Genomic DNA, 18,372 nt, shown 5'->3' on the forward strand with positions numbered 1-18,372 from the left:
CGCTGTCTTCTGGACACGGCTAACATAGCAGAGTATATGAAAAAGCAGGTATTTGAGGCAGAAAAAACTTAATGGACTTGTCTCTGTTTTTTGGGTATCGGTGATATAGCTCAACTGACAACATACAGGTTTCTGGTTGTTTAGGACAATGTCAGCGAGCAATAAAGAAAAACTGGCAAAACAACCCTCAATAATTCCGAATTCCCTGACCGGGAATCGAACCCCGGCCGCGGCAGTGAGAGTGCCGAATCCTAGCCACTAGACCATCAAGGATGACAAACACTGTCTTCTGGACACGGCTAACAAAGCACAGTATATGAAAAAGCAGGTCGCTGAGGCAGAAAAAAACTTAATGGACTTGTCTCTGTTTTTTGGGTATCGGTGAAATCGCTCAACTGACAACATAAAGGTTTCTGGTTGGTAAGGACAATGTCAGCGAGCAATAAAGACAAACTGGCAAAACAACCCTAAATAATTCCTAATTCCCTGACAGGGAATCGAACCCGGGCCGCGGCAGTGAGAGTGCCGAATCCTAGCCACTAGACCATCAAGGATGACAAGCACTGTCTTTTGGACACGACTAACATAGCACAGTATATGAAAAAGCAGGGAGCTGAGGCAGAAAAAACTTCATGGCCTTGTCAAGAACTTTTTGACATTGGTGAAATAGATCAACTGACAACATACAGGTTTCTGGTTGTTAAGGACATTGTCAGCGAGCAATAAAGACAAACTGGCAAAACAACCCTCCAAACTTCATAATTCCCTGACCTGGAACTAAACCTAGGCCACGGCAGTGAAAGTGCCGAATACTAGCCACTAGACCAACAGGGATGAAAAACGCTGTCTTCTGGACACGGCTAACATAGCACTGTATATGAAAAAGCAGGTATTCGAGGCAGAAAAAACTTAATGGACTTGTCTCTGTTTTTTGGGTATCGGTGATATAGCTCAACTGACAACATACAGGTTTCTGGTTGTTTAGGACAATGTCAGCGAGCAATAAAGAAAAACTGGCAAAACAACCCTCAATAATTCCAAATTCCCTGACCGGGAATCGAACCCGGGCCGCGACAGTGAGAGTGCCGAATCCTAGCCACTAGACCATCAAGGATGACAAACACTGTCTTCTGGACACGGCTAACAAAGCACAGTATATGAAAAAGCAGGTCGCTGAGGCAGAAAAAAACTTAATGGACTTGTCTCTGTTTTTTGGGTATCGGTGAAATCGCTCAACTGACAACATAAAGGTTTCTGGTTGGTAAGGACAATGTCAGCGAGCAATAAAGACAAACTGGCAAAACAACCCTCAATAATTCCGAATTCCCTGACCGGGAATCGAACCCGGGCCGCGGCAGTGAGAGTGCCGAATCCTAGCCACTAGACCATCAAGGACGACAAACACTGTCTTTTGGACACGACTAACATAGCACAGTATATGAAAAAGCAGGGAGCTGAGGCAGAAAAAAACTTCATGGCCTTGTCAAGAACTTTTTGACATTGGTGAAATAGATCAACTGACAACATACAGGTTTCTGGTTGTTAAGGACATTGTCAGCGAGCAATAAAGACAAACTGGCAAAACAACCCTCCAAACTTCGTAATTCCCTGACCTGAAACTAAACCTAGGCCGCAGCAGTGAAAGTGCCGAATCCTAGCCACTAGACCAACAGGGATGACAAACGCTGTCTTCTGGACACGGCTAACATAGCACAGTATATTAAAAAGCAGGTATTCGAGGCAGAAAAAACTTAATGGACTTGTCTCTGTTTTTTGGGTATCGGTGAAATAGCTCAACTGACAACTTACAGGTGTCTGGTTGTTAAGGACAATGTCAGCGAGCAATAAAGAAAAACTGGCAAAACAACCCTCAATAATTCCGAATTCCCTGACCGGGAATCAAACCCGGGCCGCGGCAGTGAGAGTGCCGAATCCTAGCCACTAGACCATCAAGGATGACAAACACTGTCTTCTGGACACGGCTAACAAAGCACAGTATATGAAAAAGCAGGTCGCTGAGGCAGAAAAAAACTTAATGGACTTGTCTCTGTTTTTTGGGTATCGGTGAAATCGCTCAACTGACAACATAAAGGTTTCTGGTTGGTAAGGACAATGTCAGCGAGCAATAAAGACAAACTGGCAAAACAAACCTCAATAATTCCGAATTCCCTGACCGGGAATCGAACCCGGGCCGCGGCAGTGAGAGTGCCGAATCCTAGCCACTAGACCATCAAGGATGACAAACACTGTCTTCTGGACACGGCTAACAAAGCACAGTATATGAAAAAGCAGGTCGCTGAGGCAGAAAAAAACTTAATGGACTTGTCTCTGTTTTTTGGGTATCGGTGAAATCGCTCAACTGACAACATAAAGGTTTCTGGTTGGTAAGGACAATGTCAGCGAGCAATAAAGACAAACTGGCAAAACAACCCTAAATAATTCCGAATTCCCTGACCGGGAATCGAACCCAGGCCGCTGCAGTGAGAGTGCCGAATCCTAGCCACTAGACCATCAAGGATGACAAGCACTGACTTTTGGACACGACTAACATAGCACAGTATATGAAAAAGCAGGGAGCTGAGGCAGAAAAAACTTCATGGCCTTGTCAAGAACTTTTTGACATTGGTGAAATAGATCAACTGACAACATACAGGTTTCTGGTTGTTAAGGACATTGTCAGCGAGCAATAAAGACAAACTGGCAAAACAACCCTCCAAACTTCATAATTCCCTGACCTGGAACTAAACCTAGGCCACGGCAGTGAAAGTGCCGAATCCTAGCCACTAGACCAACAGGGATGACAAACGCTGTCTTCTGGACACGGCTAACATAGCAGAGTATATGAAAAAGCAGGTATTTGAGGCAGAAAAAACTTAATGGACTTGTCTCTGTTTTTTGGGTATCGGTGATATAGCTCAACTGACAACATACAGGTTTCTGGTTGTTTAGGACAATGTCAGCGAGCAATAAAGAAAAACTGGCAAAACAACCCTCAATAATTCCGAATTCCCTGACCGGGAATCGAACCCCGGCCGCGGCAGTGAGAGTGCCGAATCCTAGCCACTAGACCATCAAGGATGACAAACACTGTCTTCTGGACACGGCTAACAAAGCACAGTATATGAAAAAGCAGGTCGCTGAGGCAGAAAAAAACTTAATTGACTTGTCTCTGTTTTTTGGGTATCGGTGAAATCGCTCAACTGACAACATAAAGAATTCTGGTTGGTAAGGACAATGTCAGCGAGCAATAAAGACAAACTGGCAAAACAACCCTAAATAATTCCTAATTCCCTGACAGGGAATCGAACCCGGGCTGCGGCAGTGAGAGTGCCGAATCCTAGCCACTAGACCATCAAGGATGACAAGCACTGTCTTTTGGACACGACTAACATAGCACAGTATATGAAAAAGCAGGGAGCTGAGGCAGAAAAAACTTCATGGCCTTGTCAAGAACTTTTTGACATTGGTGAAATAGATCAACTGACAACATACAGGTTTCTGGTTGTTAAGGACATTGTCAGCGAGCAATAAAGACAAACTGGCAAAACAACCCTCCAAACTTCATAATTCCCTGACCTGGAACTAAACCTAGGCCACGGCAGTGAAAGTGCCGAATCCTAGCCACTAGACCAACAGGGATGACAAACGCTGTCTTCTGGACACGGCTAACATAGCACAGTATATGAAAAAGCAGGTATTCGAGGCAGAAAAAACTTAATGGACTTGTCTCTGTTTTTTGGGTATCGGTGATATAGCTCAACTGACAACATACAGGTTTCTGGTTGTTTAGGACAATGTCAGCGAGCAATAAAGAAAAACTGGCAAAACAACCCTCAATAATTCCGAATTCCCTGACCGGGAATCGAACCCGGGCCGCGACAGTGAGAGTGCCGAATCCTAGCCACTAGACCATCAAGGATGACAAACACTGTCTTCTGGACACGGCTAACAAAGCACAGTATATGAAAAAGCAGGTCGCTGAGGCAGAAAAAAACTTAATGGACTTGTCTCTGTTTTTTGGGTATCGGTGAAATCGCTCAACTGACAACATAAAGGTTTCTGGTTGGTAAGGACAATGTCAGCGAGCAATAAAGACAAACTGGCAAAACAAACCTCAATAATTCCGAATTCCCTGACCGGGAATCGAACCCGGGCCGCGGCAGTGAGAGTGCCGAATCCTAGCCACTAGACCATCAAGGACGACAAACACTGTCTTTTGGACACGACTAACATAGCACAGTATATGAAAAAGCAGGGAGCTGAGGCAGAAAAAAACTTCATGGCCTTGTCAAGAACTTTTTGACATTGGTGAAATAGATCAACTGACAACATACAGGTTTCTGGTTGTTAAGGACATTGTCAGCGAGCAATAAAGACAAACTGGCAAAACAACCCTCCAAACTTCGTAATTCCCTGACCTGAAACTAAACCTAGGCCGCAGCAGTGAAAGTGCCGAATCCTAGCCACTAGACCAACAGGGATGACAAACGCTGTCTTCTGGACACGGCTAACATAGCACAGTATATTAAAAAGCAGGTATTCGAGGCAGAAAAAACTTAATGGACTTGTCTCTGTTTTTTGGGTATCGGTGAAATAGCTCAACTGACAACTTACAGGTGTCTGGTTGTTAAGGACAATGTCAGCGAGCAATAAAGAAAAACTGGCAAAACAACCCTCAATAATTCCAAATTCCCTGACCGGGAATCAAACCCGGGCCGCGGCAGTGAGAGTGCCGAATCCTAGCCACTAGACCATCAAGGATGACAAACACTGTCTTCTGGACACGGCTAACAAAGCACAGTATATGAAAAAGCAGGTCGCTGAGGCAGAAAAAAACTTAATGGACTTGTCTCTGTTTTTTGGGTATCGGTGAAATCGCTCAACTGACAACATAAAGGTTTCTGGTTGGTAAGGACAATGTCAGCGAGCAATAAAGACAAACTGGCAAAACAAACCTCAATAATTCCGAATTCCCTGACCGGGAATCGAACCCGGGCCGCGGCAGTGAGAGTGCCGAATCCTAGCCACTAGACCATCAAGGATGACAAACACTGTCTTCTGGACACGGCTAACAAAGCACAGTATATGAAAAAGCAGGTCGCTGAGGCAGAAAAAAACTTAATGGACTTGTCTCTGTTTTTTGGGTATCGGTGAAATCGCTCAACTGACAACATAAAGGTTTCTGGTTGGTAAGGACAATGTCAGCGAGCAATAAAGACAAACTGGCAAAACAACCCTAAATAATTCCGAATTCCCTGACCGGGAATCGAACCCGGGCCGCGGCAGTGAGAGTGCCGAATCCTAGCCACTAGACCATCAAGGATGACAAGCACTGACTTTTGGACACGACTAACATAGCACAGTATATGAAAAAGCAGGGAGCTGAGGCAGAAAAAACTTCATGGCCTTGTCAAGAACTTTTTGACATTGGTGAAATAGATCAACTGACAACATACAGGTTTCTGGTTGTTAAGGACATTGTCAGCGAGCAATAAAGACAAACTGGCAAAACAACCCTCCAAACTTCATAATTCCCTGACCTGGAACTAAACCTAGGCCACGGCAGTGAAAGTGCCGAATCCTAGCCACTAGACCAACAGGGATGACAAACGCTGTCTTCTGGACACGGCTAACATAGCACAGTATATGAAAAAGCAGGTATTCGAGGCAGAAAAAACTTAATGGACTTGTCTCTGTTTTTTGGGTATCGGTGATATAGCTCAACTGACAACATACAGGTTTCTGGTTGTTTAGGACAATGTCAGCGAGCAATAAAGAAAAACTGGCAAAACAACCCTCAATAATTCCAAATTCCCTGACCGGGAATCGAACCCTGGCCGCGGCAGTGAGAGTGCCGAATCCTAGCCACTAGACCATCAAGGATGACAAACACTGTCTTCTGGACAGGGCTAACAAAGCACAGTATATGAAAAAGCAGGTCGCTGAGGCAGAAAAAAACTTAATGGACTTGTCTCTGTTTTTTGGGTATCGGTGAAATCGCTCAACTGACAACATAAAGGTTTCTGGTTGGTAAGGACAATGTCAGCGAGCAATAAAGACAAACTGGCAAAACAACCCTAAATAATTCCGAATTCCCTGACCGGGAATCGAACCCGGGCCGCGGCAGTGAGAGTGCCGAATCCTAGCCACTAGACCATCAAGGATGACAAGCACTGACTTTTGGACACGACTAACATAGCACAGTATATGAAAAAGCAGGGAGCTGAGGCAGAAAAAACTTCATGGCCTTGTCAAGAACTTTTTGACATTGGTGAAATAGATCAACTGACAACATACAGGTTTCTGGTTGTTAAGGACATTGTCAGCGAGCAATAAAGACAAACTGGCAAAACAACCCTCCAAACTTCATAATTCCCTGACCTGGAACTAAACCTAGGCCACGGCAGTGAAAGTGCCGAATCCTAGCCACTAGACCAACAGGGATGACAAACGCTGTCTTCTGGACACGGCTAACATAGCACAGTATATGAAAAAGCAGGTATTCGAGGCAGAAAAAACTTAATGGACTTGTCTCTGTTTTTTGGGTATCGGTGATATAGCTCAACTGACAACATACAGGTTTCTGGTTGTTTAGGACAATGTCAGCGAGCAATAAAGAAAAACTGGCAAAACAACCCTCAATAATTCCAAATTCCCTGACCGGGAATCGAACCCTGGCCGCGGCAGTGAGAGTGCCGAATCCTAGCCACTAGACCATCAAGGATGACAAACACTGTCTTCTGGACACGGCTAACAAAGCACAGTATATGAAAAAGCAGGTCGCTGAGGCAGAAAAAAACTTAATGGACTTGTCTATGTTTTTTGGGTATCGGTGAAATCGCTCAACTGACAACATAAAGGTTTCTGGTTGGTAAGGACAATGTCAGCGAGCAATAAAGACAAACTGGCAAAACAACCCTCAATAATTCCAAATTCCCTGACCGGGAATCGAACCCGGGCCTCGGCAGTGAGAGTGCCGAATCCTAGCCACTAGACCATCAAGGATGACAAACACTGTCTTTTGGACATGACTAACATAGCACAGTATATGAAAAAGCAGGGAGCTGAGGCAGAAAAAACTTCATGGCCTTGTCAAGAACTTTTTGACATTGGTGAAATAGATCAACTGACAACATACAGGTTTCTGGTTGTTAAGGACATTGTCAGCGAGCAATAAAGACAAACTGGCAAAACAACCCTCAATAATTCCAAATTCCCTGACCGGGAATCAAACCCGGGCCGCGGCAGTGAGAGTGCCTAATCCTAGCCACTAGACCATCAAGGATGACAAACACTGACTTTTGGACACGACTAACATAGCACAGTATATGAAAAAGCAGGGAGCTGAGGCAGAAAAAACTTCATGGCCTTGTCAAGAACTTTTTGACATTGGTGAAATAGATCAACTGACAACATACAGGTTTCTGGTTGTTAAGGACATTGTCAGCGAGCAATAAAGACAAACTGGCAAAACAACCCTCCAAACTTCATAATTCCCTGACCTGGAACTAAAACTAGGCCACGAAAGTGAAATTGCCGAATCCTAGCCACTAGACCAACAGGGATGACAAACGCTGTCTTCTGGACACGGCTAACATAGCAGAGTATATGAAAAAGCAGGTATTTGAGGCAGAAAAAACTTAATGGACTTGTCTCTGTTTTTTGGGTATCGGTGATATAGCTCAACTGACAACATACAGGTTTCTGGTTGTTTAGGACAATGTCAGCGAGCAATAAAGAAAAACTGGCAAAACAACCCTCAATAATTCCGAATTCCCTGACCGGGAATCGAACCCCGGCCGCGGCAGTGAGAGTGCCGAATCCTAGCCACTAGACCATCAAGGATGACAAACACTGTCTTCTGGACACGGCTAACAAAGCACAGTATATGAAAAAGCAGGTCGCTGAGGCAGAAAAAAACTTAATTGACTTGTCTCTGTTTTTTGGGTATCGGTGAAATCGCTCAACTGACAACATAAAGGTTTCTGGTTGGTAAGGACAATGTCAGCGAGCAATAAAGACAAACTGGCAAAACAACCCTAAATAATTCCTAATTCCCTGACAGGGAATCGAACCCGGGCCGCGGCAGTGAGAGTGCCGAATCCTAGCCACTAGACCATCAAGGATGACAAGCACTGTCTTTTGGACACGACTAACATAGCACAGTATATGAAAAAGCAGGGAGCTGAGGCAGAAAAAACTTCATGGCCTTGTCAAGAACTTTTTGACATTGGTGAAATAGATCAACTGACAACATACAGGTTTCTGGTTGTTAAGGACATTGTCAGCGAGCAATAAAGACAAACTGGAAAAACAACCCTCCAAACTTCATAATTCCCTGACCTGGAACTAAACCTAGGCCACGGCAGTGAAAGTGCCGAATCCTAGCCACTAGACCAACAGGGATGACAAACGCTGTCTTCTGGACACGGCTAACATAGCACAGTATATGAAAAAGCAGGTATTCGAGGCAGAAAAAACTTAATGGACTTGTCTCTGTTTTTTGGGTATCGGTGATATAGCTCAACTGACAACATACAGGTTTCTGGTTGTTTAGGACAATGTCAGCGAGCAATAAAGAAAAACTGGCAAAACAACCCTCAATAATTCCGAATTCCCTGACCGGGAATCGAACCCGGGCCGCTGCAGTGAGAGTGCCGAATCCTAGCCACTAGACCATCAAGGATGACAAACACTGTCTTCTGGACACGGCTAACAAAGCACAGTATATGAAAAAGCAGGTCGCTGAGGCAGAAAAAAACTTAATGGACTTGTCTATGTTTTTTGGGTATCGGTGAAATCGCTCAACTGACAACATAAAGGTTTCTGGTTGGTAAGGACAATGTCAGCGAGCAATAAAGACAAACTGGCAAAACAACCCTCAATAATTCCTAATTCCCTGACCGGGAATCGAACCCGGGCCTCGGCAGTGAGAGTGCCGAATCCTAGCCACTAGACCATCAAGGATGACAAACACTGTCTTTTGGACATGACTAACATAGCACAGTATATGAAAAAGCAGGGAGCTGAGGCAGAAAAAACTTCATGGCCTTGTCAAGAACTTTTTGACATTGGTGAAATAGATCAACTGACAACATACAGGTTTCTGGTTGTTAAGGACATTGTCAGCGAGCAATAAAGACAAACTGGCAAAACAACCCTCCAAACTTCGTAATTCCCTGACCTGAAACTAAACCTAGGCCGCAGCAGTGAAAGTGCCGAATCCTAGCCACTAGACCAACAGGGATGACAAACGCTGTCTTCTGGACACGGCTAACATAGCACAGTATATTAAAAAGCAGGTATTCGAGGCAGAAAAAACTTAATGGACTTGTCTCTGTTTTTTGGGTATCGGTGAAATAGCTCAACTGACAACTTACAGGTGTCTGGTTGTTAAGGACAATGTCAGCGAGCAATAAAGAAAAACTGGCAAAACAACCCTCAATAATTCCGAATTCCCTGACCGGGAATCGAACCCTGGCCGCGGCAGTGAGAGTGCCGAATCCTAGCCACTAGACCATCAAGGATGACAAACACTGTCTTCTGGACACGGCTAACAAAGCACAGTATATGAAAAAGCAGGTCGCTGAGGCAGAAAAAAACTTAATGGACTTGTCTCTGTTTTTTGGGTATCGGTGAAATCGCTCAACTGACAACATAAAGGTTTCTGGTTGGTAAGGACAATGTCAGCGAGCAATAAAGACAAACTGGCAAAACAACCCTCAATAATTCCGAATTCCCTGACCGGGAATCGAACCCGGGCCGCGGCAGTGAGAGTGCCGAATCCTAGCCACTAGACCATCAAGGATGACAAACACTGTCTTCTGGACACGGCTAACAAAGCACAGTATATGAAAAAGCAGGTCGCTGAGGCAGAAAAAAACTTAATGGACTTGTCTCTGTTTTTTGGGTATCGGTGAAATCGCTCAACTGACAACATAAAGGTTTCTGGTTGGTAAGGACAATGTCAGCGAGCAATAAAGTCAAACTGGCAAAACAACCCTAAATAATTCCGAATTCCCTGACCGGGAATCGAACCCGGGCCGCGGCAGTGAGAGTGCCGAATCCTAGCCACTAGACCATCAAGGATGACAAGCACTGTCTTTTGGACACGACTAACATAGCACAGTATATGAAAAAGCAGGGAGCTGAGGCAGAAAAAACTTCATGGCCTTGTCAAGAACTTTTTGACATTGGTGAAATAGATTAACTGACAACATACAGGTTTCTGGTTGTTAAGGACATTGTCAGCGAGCAATAAAGACAAACTGGCAAAACAACCCTCCAAACTTCATAATTCCCTGACCTGGAACTAAACCTAGGCCACGGCAGTGAAAGTGCCGAATCCTAGCCACTAGACCAACAGGGATGACAAACGCTGTCTTCTGGACACGGCTAACATAGCACAGTATATGAAAAAGCAGGTATTCGAGGCAGAAAAAACTTAATGGACTTGTCTCTGTTTTTTGGGTATCGGTGATATAGCTCAACTGACAACATACAGGTTTCTGGTTGTTTAGGACAATGTCAGCGAGCAATAAAGAAAAACTGGCAAAACAACCCTCAATAATTCCAAATTCCCTGACCGGGAATCGAACCCGGGCCGCGGCAGTGAAAGTGCCGAATCCTAGCCACTAGACCATCAAGGATGACAAACACTGTCTTCTGGACACGGCTAACAAAGCACAGTATATGAAAAAGCAGGTCGCTGAGGCAGAAAAAAACTTAATGGAGTTGTCTCTGTTTTTTGGGTATCGGTGAAATCGCTCAACTGACAACATAAAGGTTTCTGGTTGGTAAGGACAATGTCAGCGAGCAATAAAGACAAACTGGCAAAACAACCCTCAATAATTCCAAATTCCCTGACCGGGAATCGAACCCGGGCCGCGGCAGTGAGAGTGCCGAATCCTAGCCACTAGACCATCAAGGATGACAAACACTGGTTTTTTAACACGACTAACATAGCACAGTATATGAAAAAGCAGGGAGCTGAGGCAGAAAAAACTTCATGGCCTTGTCAAGAACTTTTTGACATTGGTGAAATAGATCAACTGACAACATACAGGTTTCTGGTTGTTAAGGACATTGTCAGCGAGCAATAAAGACAAACTGGCAAAACAACCCTCCAAACTTCGTAATTCCCTGACCTGAAACTAAACCTAGGCCGCAGCAGTGAAAGTGCCGAATCCTAGCCACTAGACCAACAGGGATGACAAACGCTGTCTTCTGGACACGGCTAACATAGCACAGTATATTAAAAAGCAGGTATTCGAGGCAGAAAAAACTTAATGGACTTGTCTCTGTTTTTTGGGTATCGGTGAAATAGCTCAACTGACAACTTACAGGTGTCTGGTTGTTAAGGACAATGTCAGCGAGCAATAAAGAAAAACTGGCAAAACAACCCTCAATAATTCCGAATTCCCTGACCGGGAATCGAACCCCGGCCGCGGCAGTGAGAGTGCCGAATCCTAGCCACTAGACCATCAAGGATGACAAACACTGTCTTCTGGACACGGCTAACAAAGCACAGTATATGAAAAAGCAGGTCGCTGAGGCAGAAAAAAACTTAATGGACTTGTCTCTGTTTTTTGGGTATCGGTGAAATCGCTCAACTGACAACATAAAGGTTTCTGGTTGGTAAGGACAATGTCAGCGAGCAATAAAGACAAACTGGCAAAACAACCCTCAATAATTCCGAATTCCCTGACCGGGAATCGAACCCTGGCCGCGGCAGTGAGAGTGCCGAATCCTAGCCACTAGACCATCAAGGATGACAAACACTGTCTTCTGGACACGGCTAACAAAGCAAAGTATATGAAAAAGCAGGTCGCTTAGGCAGAAAAAAACTTAATGGACTTGTCTCTGTTTTTTGGGTATCGGTGAAATCGCTCAACTGACAACATAAAGGTTTCTGGTTGGTAAGGACAATGTCAGCGAGCAATAAAGACAAACTGGCAAAACAACCCTCAATAATTCCGAATTCCCTGACCGGGAATCGAACCCTGGCCGCGGCAGTGAGAGTGCCGAATCCTAGCCACTAGACCATCAAGGATGACAAACACTGTCTTTTGGACACGACTAACATAGCACAGTATATGAAAAAGCAGGGAGCTGAGGCAGAAAAAACTTCATGGCCTTGTCAAGAACTTTTTGACATTGGTGAAATAGATCAACTGACAACATACAGGTTTCTGGTTGTTAAGGACATTGTCAGCGAGCAATAAAGACAAACTGGCAAAACAACCCTTCAAACTTCATAATTCCCTGACCTGGAACTAAACCTAGGCCACGGCAGTGAAAGTGCCGAATCCTAGCCACTAGACCAACAGGGATGACAAACGCTGTCTTCTGGACACGGCTAACATAGCACAGTATATGAAAAAGCAGGTATTCGAGGCAGAAAAAACTTAATGGACTTGTCTCTGTTTTTTGGGTATCGGTGATATAGCTCAACTGACAACATACAGGTTTCTGGTTGTTTAGGACAATGTCAGCGAGCAATAAAGAAAAACTGGCAAAACAACCCTCAATAATTCCGAATTCCCTGACCGGGAATCGAACGCGGGCCGCGGCAGTGAGAGTGCCGAATCCTAGCCACTAGACCATCAAGGATGACAAACACTGTCTTCTGGACACGGCTAAGAAAGCACAGTATATGAAAAAGCAGGTATTTGAGGCAGAAAAAACTTAATGGACTTGTCTAGAACTTTTTGACATTGGTGAAATAGATCAACTGACAACATACAGGTTTTTGGTTGTTAAGGACATTGTCAGCGAGCAATAAAGACAAACTGGCAAAACAACCCTCCAAACTTCGTAATTCCCTGACCTGAAACTAAACCTAGGCCGCGGCAGTGAAAGTGCCGAATCCTAAACATTAGACCAACAGGGATGACAAACGCTGTCTTCTGGACACGGCTAAGATAGCACAGTATATGAACAAGCAGTCAGGTGGCTCAGGCAGAAAAACTTCATGGCCTTGTCTCGATCTTTTTGACATCGGTGAAATAGATCAACTGACAACATACAGGTTTCTGGTTGTTCAGGACAATGTCAGCGAGCAATAAAGACAAACTGGCAAAACAACCCTCAATAATTCCAAATTCCCTGACCGGGAATCAAACCCTGGCCGCGGCAGTGAGAGTGCCGAATCCTAGCCACTAGACCACCAAGGATGACAAAAACTGTCTTCTGGACACGGCTAACATAGCACAGTATATGAAAAAGCAGGGAGCTGAGGCAGAAAAAACTTCATGGCCTTGTCAAGAACTTTTTGACATTGGTGAAATAGATCAACTGACAACATACAGGTTTCTGGTTGTTAAGGACATTGTCAGTGAGCAATAAAGACAAACTGGCAAAACAACCCTCCAAACTTCTTAATTCCCTGACCTGGAACCAAACCCAGGCCGCGGCAGTGAAAGTGCAGAATCCTAGCCACTAGACCAACAGGGATGACAAACGCTGTCTTCTGGACACGGCTAACATAGCACAGTATATGAAAAAGCAGGTATTTGAGGCAGAAAGAACTTAATGGACTTGTCTCTCTTTTTTGGGTATCGGTGAAATAGCTCAACTGACAACATACAGGTTTCTGGTTGTTAAGGACAATGTCAGCGAGCAATAAAGACAATCTGGCAAAACAACCCTCAATAATTACGAATTCCCTGACCGGGAATCAAAACCGGGCGGCGGCAGTGAGAGTGCCGAATCCTAGCCACTCCACCATCAATGATGACAAACACTGTCTTCTGGACACGGCTAACAAAGCACAGTATATGAAAAAGCAGGTAGCTGAGGCAGAAAAAAACTTAATGGACTTGTCTCTGTTTTTTGGGTATTGGTGAAACAGCTCAACTGACAACATACAGGTTTCTGGTTGTTAAGGACAATGTCAGCGAGCAATAAAGACAAACTGGCAAAACAACCCTAAATAATTCCAAATTCCATGACCGGGAATCGAACCCGGGCCGCAGCAGTGAGAATGCCAAATCCTAGCCACTAGACCATCAAGAATGACAAACACTGTCCTCTGGACACGGCTAACATAGAACAGTATATAAAAAAGCAGGGAGCTGAGGCAGAAAAAACTTCATGGCCTTGTCAAGAACTTTTTGACATTGGTGAAATAGATCAACTGACAACATACAGGTTTCTGGTTGTTAAAGACATTGTCAGCGAGCAATAAAGACAAACTGGTAAAACAACCCTCCAAACTTCATAATTCCCTGACCTGGAACTAAACCTAGGCCGCGGTAGTGAAAGTGCCGAATCCCAGCCACTAGACCAACAGGGATGACAAACCCTGTCTTCTGGACACGGCTAACATAGCACAGTATATGAAAAAGCAGGTATTTGAGGCAGAAAAAACTTAATGGACTTGTCTCTGTTTTTTGGGTATCGGTGAAATAGCTCAACTGACAACATACAGGTTTCTGGTTGTTAAGGACAATGTCAGCGAGCAATAAAGACAAACTGGCAAAACAACCCTCAATAATTCCGAATTCCCTGACCGGGAATCAAACCACGGCCTAGCAGTGAGAGTGCCGAATCCTAGCCCCTAGTCCACCAAGGATGACAAACACTGTCTTCTGGACATGGCTAACATAGCACAGTATATGAAAAAGCAGGTATTTGAGGCAGAAAAAACTTAATGGACTTGTCTCTGTTTTTTGATTATCGGTGAAATAGATCAACTGACAACATACAGGTTTCAGGTTGTTAAGGACATTGTCAGCGAGCAATAAAGACAAACTGGCAAAACAACCCTTCAAACTTCGTAATTCCCTGACCTGGAACTAAACCCAGGCCGCAGCAGAGAAAGTGCCAAATCCCAGCCACTAGACCAACAGGGATGACAAACGCTGTCTTCTGGACACGGTTAACATAGCACAGTATAAGAAAAATCAGATAGCTGAGGCAGAAAAAACTTAATGGACTTGTCTCTGTTTTTTGGGTATCGGTGAAATAGCTCAACTGACAACATACAGGTTTCTGGTTGTTAAGGAAAATGTCAGCCAGCAATAAAGACAAACTGGCAAAACAACACTCAATAATTCCGAATTCCCTGACAGGGAATCGAACCCCGGCCGCAGCAGTGAGAGTGCCGAATCCTAGCCACTAGACCACCAGGGATGCCAAAAACCAGATTCTGGACACGGCTAACATAGCACAGTATATGAAAAAGCAGATAGCTGAGGCAGAAAAAACTTCATGGCCTTGTCTAGAACTTTTTGACATTGGTGAAATAGATCAACTGACAACATACAGGTTTCTGGTTGTTAAGGACATTGTCAGCGAGCAATAAAGACAAACTGGCAAAACAACCCTCCAAACTTCGTAATTCCCTGACCTGAAACTAAACCTAGGCCGCAGCAGTGAAAGTGCCGAATCCTAGCCACTAGAACAACAGGGATGACAAACGCTGTGTTCTGGACACGGCTAACATAGCACAGTATATGAAAAAGCAGGTATTCGAGGCAGAAAAAACTTAATGGACTTGTCTCTGTTTTTTGGGTATCGGTGAAATAGCTCAACTGACAACATACAGGTGTCTGGTTGTTAAGGACAATGTCAGCGAGCAATAAAGAAAAACTGGCAAAACAACCCTCAATAATTCCAAATTCCCTGACCGGGAATCGAACCCGGGCCCCGGCAGTGAGAGTGCCGAATCCTAGCCACTAGACCATCAAGGATGACAAACACTGTCTTCTGGACACGGCTAACAAAGCACAGTATATGAAAAAGCAGGTCGCTGAGGCAGAAAAAAACTTAATGGACTTGTCTCTGTTTTTTGGGTATCGGTGAAATCGCTCAACTGACAACATACAGGTTTCTGGTTGTTAAGGACATTGTCAGCGAGCAATAAAGACAAATTGGCAAAACAACCCTCCAAACTTCATAATTCCCTGACCTGGAACTAAACCTAGGCCACAGCAGTGAAAGTGCCGAATCCTAGCCACTAGACCAACAGGGATGACAAACGCTGTCTTCTGGACACGGCTAACATAGCACAGTATATGAAAAAGCAGGTATTTGAGGCAGAAAAAACTTAATGGACTTGTCTCTGTTTTTTGGGTATCGGTGATATAGCTCAACTGACAACATACAGGTTTCTGGTTGTTTAGGACAATGTCAGCGAGCAATAAAGAAAAACTGGCAAAACAACCCTCAATAATTCCAAATTCCCTGACCGGGAATCGAACCCAGGCCGCGGCAGTGAGAGTGCCGAATCCTAGCCACTAGACCATCAAGGATGACAAACACTGTCTTCTGGACACGGCTAACAAAGCACAGTATATGAAAAAGCAGGTCGCTGAGGCAGAAAAAAACTTAATGGACTTGTCTCTGTTTTTTGGGTATCGGTGAAATCGCTCAACTGACAACATAAAGGTTTCTGGTTGGTAAAGACAATGTCTTCGAGCAATAAAGACAAACTGGCAAAACAACCCTCAATAATTCCGAATTCCCTAACCGGGAATCGAACCCGGGCCGCGGCAGTGAGAGTGCCGAATCCTAGCCACTAGACCATCAAGGATGACAAACACTGTCTTTTGGACACGACTAACATAGCACAGTATATGAAAAAGCAGGGAGCTGAGGCAGAAAAAACTTCATGGCCTTGTCAAGAACTTTTTGACATTGGTGAAATAGATCAACTGACAACATACAGGTTTCTGGTTGTTAAGGACATTGTCAGCGAGCAATAAAGACAAACTGGCAAAACAACCCTCCAAACTTCGTAATTCCCTGACCTGAAACTAAACCAAGGCCGCAGCAGTGAAAGTGCCGAATCCTAGCCACTAGACCAACAGGGATGACAAACGCTGTCTTCTGGACACGGCTAACATAGCACAGTATATGAAAAAGCAGGTATTCGAGGCAGAAAAAACTTAATGGACTTGTCTCTGTTTTTTGGGTATCGGTGAAATAGCTCAACTGACAACATACAGGTGTCTGGTTGTTAAGGACAATGTCAGCGAGCAATAAAGAAAAACTGGCAAAACAACCCTCAATAATTCCGAATTCCCTGACCGGGAATCGAACCCAGGCCGCGGCAGTGAGAGTGCCGAATCCTAGCCACTAGACCATCAAGTATGACAAACACTGTCTTCTGGACACGGCTAACAAAGCACAGTATATGAAAAAGCAGGTCGCTGAGGCAGAAAAAAACTTAATGGACTTGTCTCTGTTTTTTGGGTATCGGTGAAATAGCTCAACTGACAACATACAGGTGTCTGGTTGTTAAGGACAATGTCAGCGAGCAATAAAGAAAAACTGGCAAAACAACCCTCAATAATTCCGAATTCCCTGACCGGGAATCGAACCCGGGCCGCGGCAGTGAGAGTGCCGAATCCAAGCCACTAGACCATCAAGGATGACAAACACTTTCTTTTGGACACGACGAACATAGCATAGTATATGAAAAAGCAGGGAGCTGAGGCAGAAAAAACTTCATGGCCTTGTCAAGAACTTTTTGACATTGGTGAAATAGATCAACTGACAACATACAGGTTTCTGGTTGTTAAGGACATTGTCAGCGAGCAATAAAGACAAACTGGCAAAACAACCCTCCAAACTTCATAATTCCCTGACCTGGAACTAAACCTAGGCCACGGCAGTGAAAGTGCCGAATCCTAGCCACTAGACCAACAGGGATGACAAACGCTGTCTTCTGGACACGGCTAACATAGCACAGTATATGAAAAAGCAGGTATTTGAGGCAGAAAAAACTTAATGGACTTGTCTCTGTTTTTTGGGTATCGGTGATATAGCTCAACTGACAACATACAGGTTTCTGGTTGTTTAGGACAATGTCAGCGAGCAATAAAGACAAACTGGCAAAACAACCCTCAATAATTCCGAATTCCCTGACCGGGAATCTAACCCAGGCCGCGGCAGTGAGAGTGCCGAATCCTAGCCACTAGACCATCAAGGATGACAAACACTGTCTTCTGGACACGGCTAACATAGCACAATATGTGAAAAAGCAGGTATTCGAGGCAGAAAAAACTTAATGGACTTGTTTCTGTTTTTTGGGTATCGGTGAAATAGCTCAACTGACAACATACAGGTTTCTGGTTGTTAAGGACAATGTCAACGAGCAATAAAGACAAACTGGCAAAACAACCCTCAATAATTCCGAATTCCCTGACCGGGAATCGAACCCGGGCCGCAGCAGTGAAAGTGATGAATCCTAGCCACTAGATCACCAGGGATGCTAAAAACTGAATTCTGGACACCGCTAACATAGCAGAGTATATGAAAAAGCAGATAGCTGAGGCAGAAAAAACTTAATGGACTTGTCTCTGTTTTTTGGGTATTGGTGAAATCGCTCAAATGACAACGTACAGGTTTTTGTTTGTTAAGGAC

The 18,372-nt window shown here is 44.4% G+C and overlaps 1 protein-coding gene and 27 non-coding genes across 28 annotated transcripts in view; all 28 read right to left on the reverse strand.

The window, feature by feature from the left end:
• Positions 1-18,372, reverse strand: part of alp3 (alkaline phosphatase 3) — a 153,232-nt gene that overhangs the window by 80,142 nt on the left and 54,718 nt on the right. The window lies entirely within an intron of this gene.
• trnae-cuc (transfer RNA glutamic acid (anticodon CUC)) lies at positions 1,043-1,114 on the reverse strand. Its single transcript has one exon. It is a non-coding gene; the product is annotated as a tRNA-Glu (tRNA).
• On the reverse strand, positions 1,324-1,395 carry trnae-cuc (transfer RNA glutamic acid (anticodon CUC)). The gene has a single exon. It is a non-coding gene; the product is annotated as a tRNA-Glu (tRNA).
• On the reverse strand, positions 1,885-1,956 carry trnae-cuc (transfer RNA glutamic acid (anticodon CUC)). Its single transcript has one exon. It is a non-coding gene; the product is annotated as a tRNA-Glu (tRNA).
• On the reverse strand, positions 2,166-2,237 carry trnae-cuc (transfer RNA glutamic acid (anticodon CUC)). The gene has a single exon. It is a non-coding gene; the product is annotated as a tRNA-Glu (tRNA).
• On the reverse strand, positions 3,848-3,919 carry trnae-cuc (transfer RNA glutamic acid (anticodon CUC)). Its single transcript has one exon. It is a non-coding gene; the product is annotated as a tRNA-Glu (tRNA).
• On the reverse strand, positions 4,129-4,200 carry trnae-cuc (transfer RNA glutamic acid (anticodon CUC)). Its single transcript has one exon. It is a non-coding gene; the product is annotated as a tRNA-Glu (tRNA).
• Positions 4,690-4,761, reverse strand: trnae-cuc (transfer RNA glutamic acid (anticodon CUC)). Its single transcript has one exon. It is a non-coding gene; the product is annotated as a tRNA-Glu (tRNA).
• trnae-cuc (transfer RNA glutamic acid (anticodon CUC)) lies at positions 4,971-5,042 on the reverse strand. The gene has a single exon. It is a non-coding gene; the product is annotated as a tRNA-Glu (tRNA).
• Positions 5,252-5,323, reverse strand: trnae-cuc (transfer RNA glutamic acid (anticodon CUC)). The gene has a single exon. It is a non-coding gene; the product is annotated as a tRNA-Glu (tRNA).
• Positions 5,812-5,883, reverse strand: trnae-cuc (transfer RNA glutamic acid (anticodon CUC)). Its single transcript has one exon. It is a non-coding gene; the product is annotated as a tRNA-Glu (tRNA).
• Positions 6,093-6,164, reverse strand: trnae-cuc (transfer RNA glutamic acid (anticodon CUC)). The gene has a single exon. It is a non-coding gene; the product is annotated as a tRNA-Glu (tRNA).
• On the reverse strand, positions 6,653-6,724 carry trnae-cuc (transfer RNA glutamic acid (anticodon CUC)). Its single transcript has one exon. It is a non-coding gene; the product is annotated as a tRNA-Glu (tRNA).
• Positions 6,934-7,005, reverse strand: trnae-cuc (transfer RNA glutamic acid (anticodon CUC)). Its single transcript has one exon. It is a non-coding gene; the product is annotated as a tRNA-Glu (tRNA).
• trnae-cuc (transfer RNA glutamic acid (anticodon CUC)) lies at positions 8,615-8,686 on the reverse strand. The gene has a single exon. It is a non-coding gene; the product is annotated as a tRNA-Glu (tRNA).
• trnae-cuc (transfer RNA glutamic acid (anticodon CUC)) lies at positions 8,896-8,967 on the reverse strand. Its single transcript has one exon. It is a non-coding gene; the product is annotated as a tRNA-Glu (tRNA).
• trnae-cuc (transfer RNA glutamic acid (anticodon CUC)) lies at positions 9,456-9,527 on the reverse strand. Its single transcript has one exon. It is a non-coding gene; the product is annotated as a tRNA-Glu (tRNA).
• trnae-cuc (transfer RNA glutamic acid (anticodon CUC)) lies at positions 9,737-9,808 on the reverse strand. The gene has a single exon. It is a non-coding gene; the product is annotated as a tRNA-Glu (tRNA).
• Positions 10,018-10,089, reverse strand: trnae-cuc (transfer RNA glutamic acid (anticodon CUC)). Its single transcript has one exon. It is a non-coding gene; the product is annotated as a tRNA-Glu (tRNA).
• Positions 10,578-10,649, reverse strand: trnae-uuc (transfer RNA glutamic acid (anticodon UUC)). The gene has a single exon. It is a non-coding gene; the product is annotated as a tRNA-Glu (tRNA).
• trnae-cuc (transfer RNA glutamic acid (anticodon CUC)) lies at positions 10,859-10,930 on the reverse strand. The gene has a single exon. It is a non-coding gene; the product is annotated as a tRNA-Glu (tRNA).
• On the reverse strand, positions 11,700-11,771 carry trnae-cuc (transfer RNA glutamic acid (anticodon CUC)). The gene has a single exon. It is a non-coding gene; the product is annotated as a tRNA-Glu (tRNA).
• Positions 11,981-12,052, reverse strand: trnae-cuc (transfer RNA glutamic acid (anticodon CUC)). The gene has a single exon. It is a non-coding gene; the product is annotated as a tRNA-Glu (tRNA).
• trnae-cuc (transfer RNA glutamic acid (anticodon CUC)) lies at positions 15,624-15,695 on the reverse strand. The gene has a single exon. It is a non-coding gene; the product is annotated as a tRNA-Glu (tRNA).
• trnae-cuc (transfer RNA glutamic acid (anticodon CUC)) lies at positions 16,185-16,256 on the reverse strand. Its single transcript has one exon. It is a non-coding gene; the product is annotated as a tRNA-Glu (tRNA).
• On the reverse strand, positions 16,466-16,537 carry trnae-cuc (transfer RNA glutamic acid (anticodon CUC)). Its single transcript has one exon. It is a non-coding gene; the product is annotated as a tRNA-Glu (tRNA).
• On the reverse strand, positions 17,307-17,378 carry trnae-cuc (transfer RNA glutamic acid (anticodon CUC)). The gene has a single exon. It is a non-coding gene; the product is annotated as a tRNA-Glu (tRNA).
• Positions 18,147-18,218, reverse strand: trnae-uuc (transfer RNA glutamic acid (anticodon UUC)). Its single transcript has one exon. It is a non-coding gene; the product is annotated as a tRNA-Glu (tRNA).

This window comes from Leptonotus elevatus, chromosome 7, assembly GCF_054856555.1.
Source record: "Leptonotus elevatus isolate MCC_2025b chromosome 7, RoL_Lele_1.0, whole genome shotgun sequence".
Classification (NCBI taxonomy): Eukaryota; Metazoa; Chordata; class Actinopteri; order Syngnathiformes; family Syngnathidae; genus Leptonotus; species Leptonotus elevatus.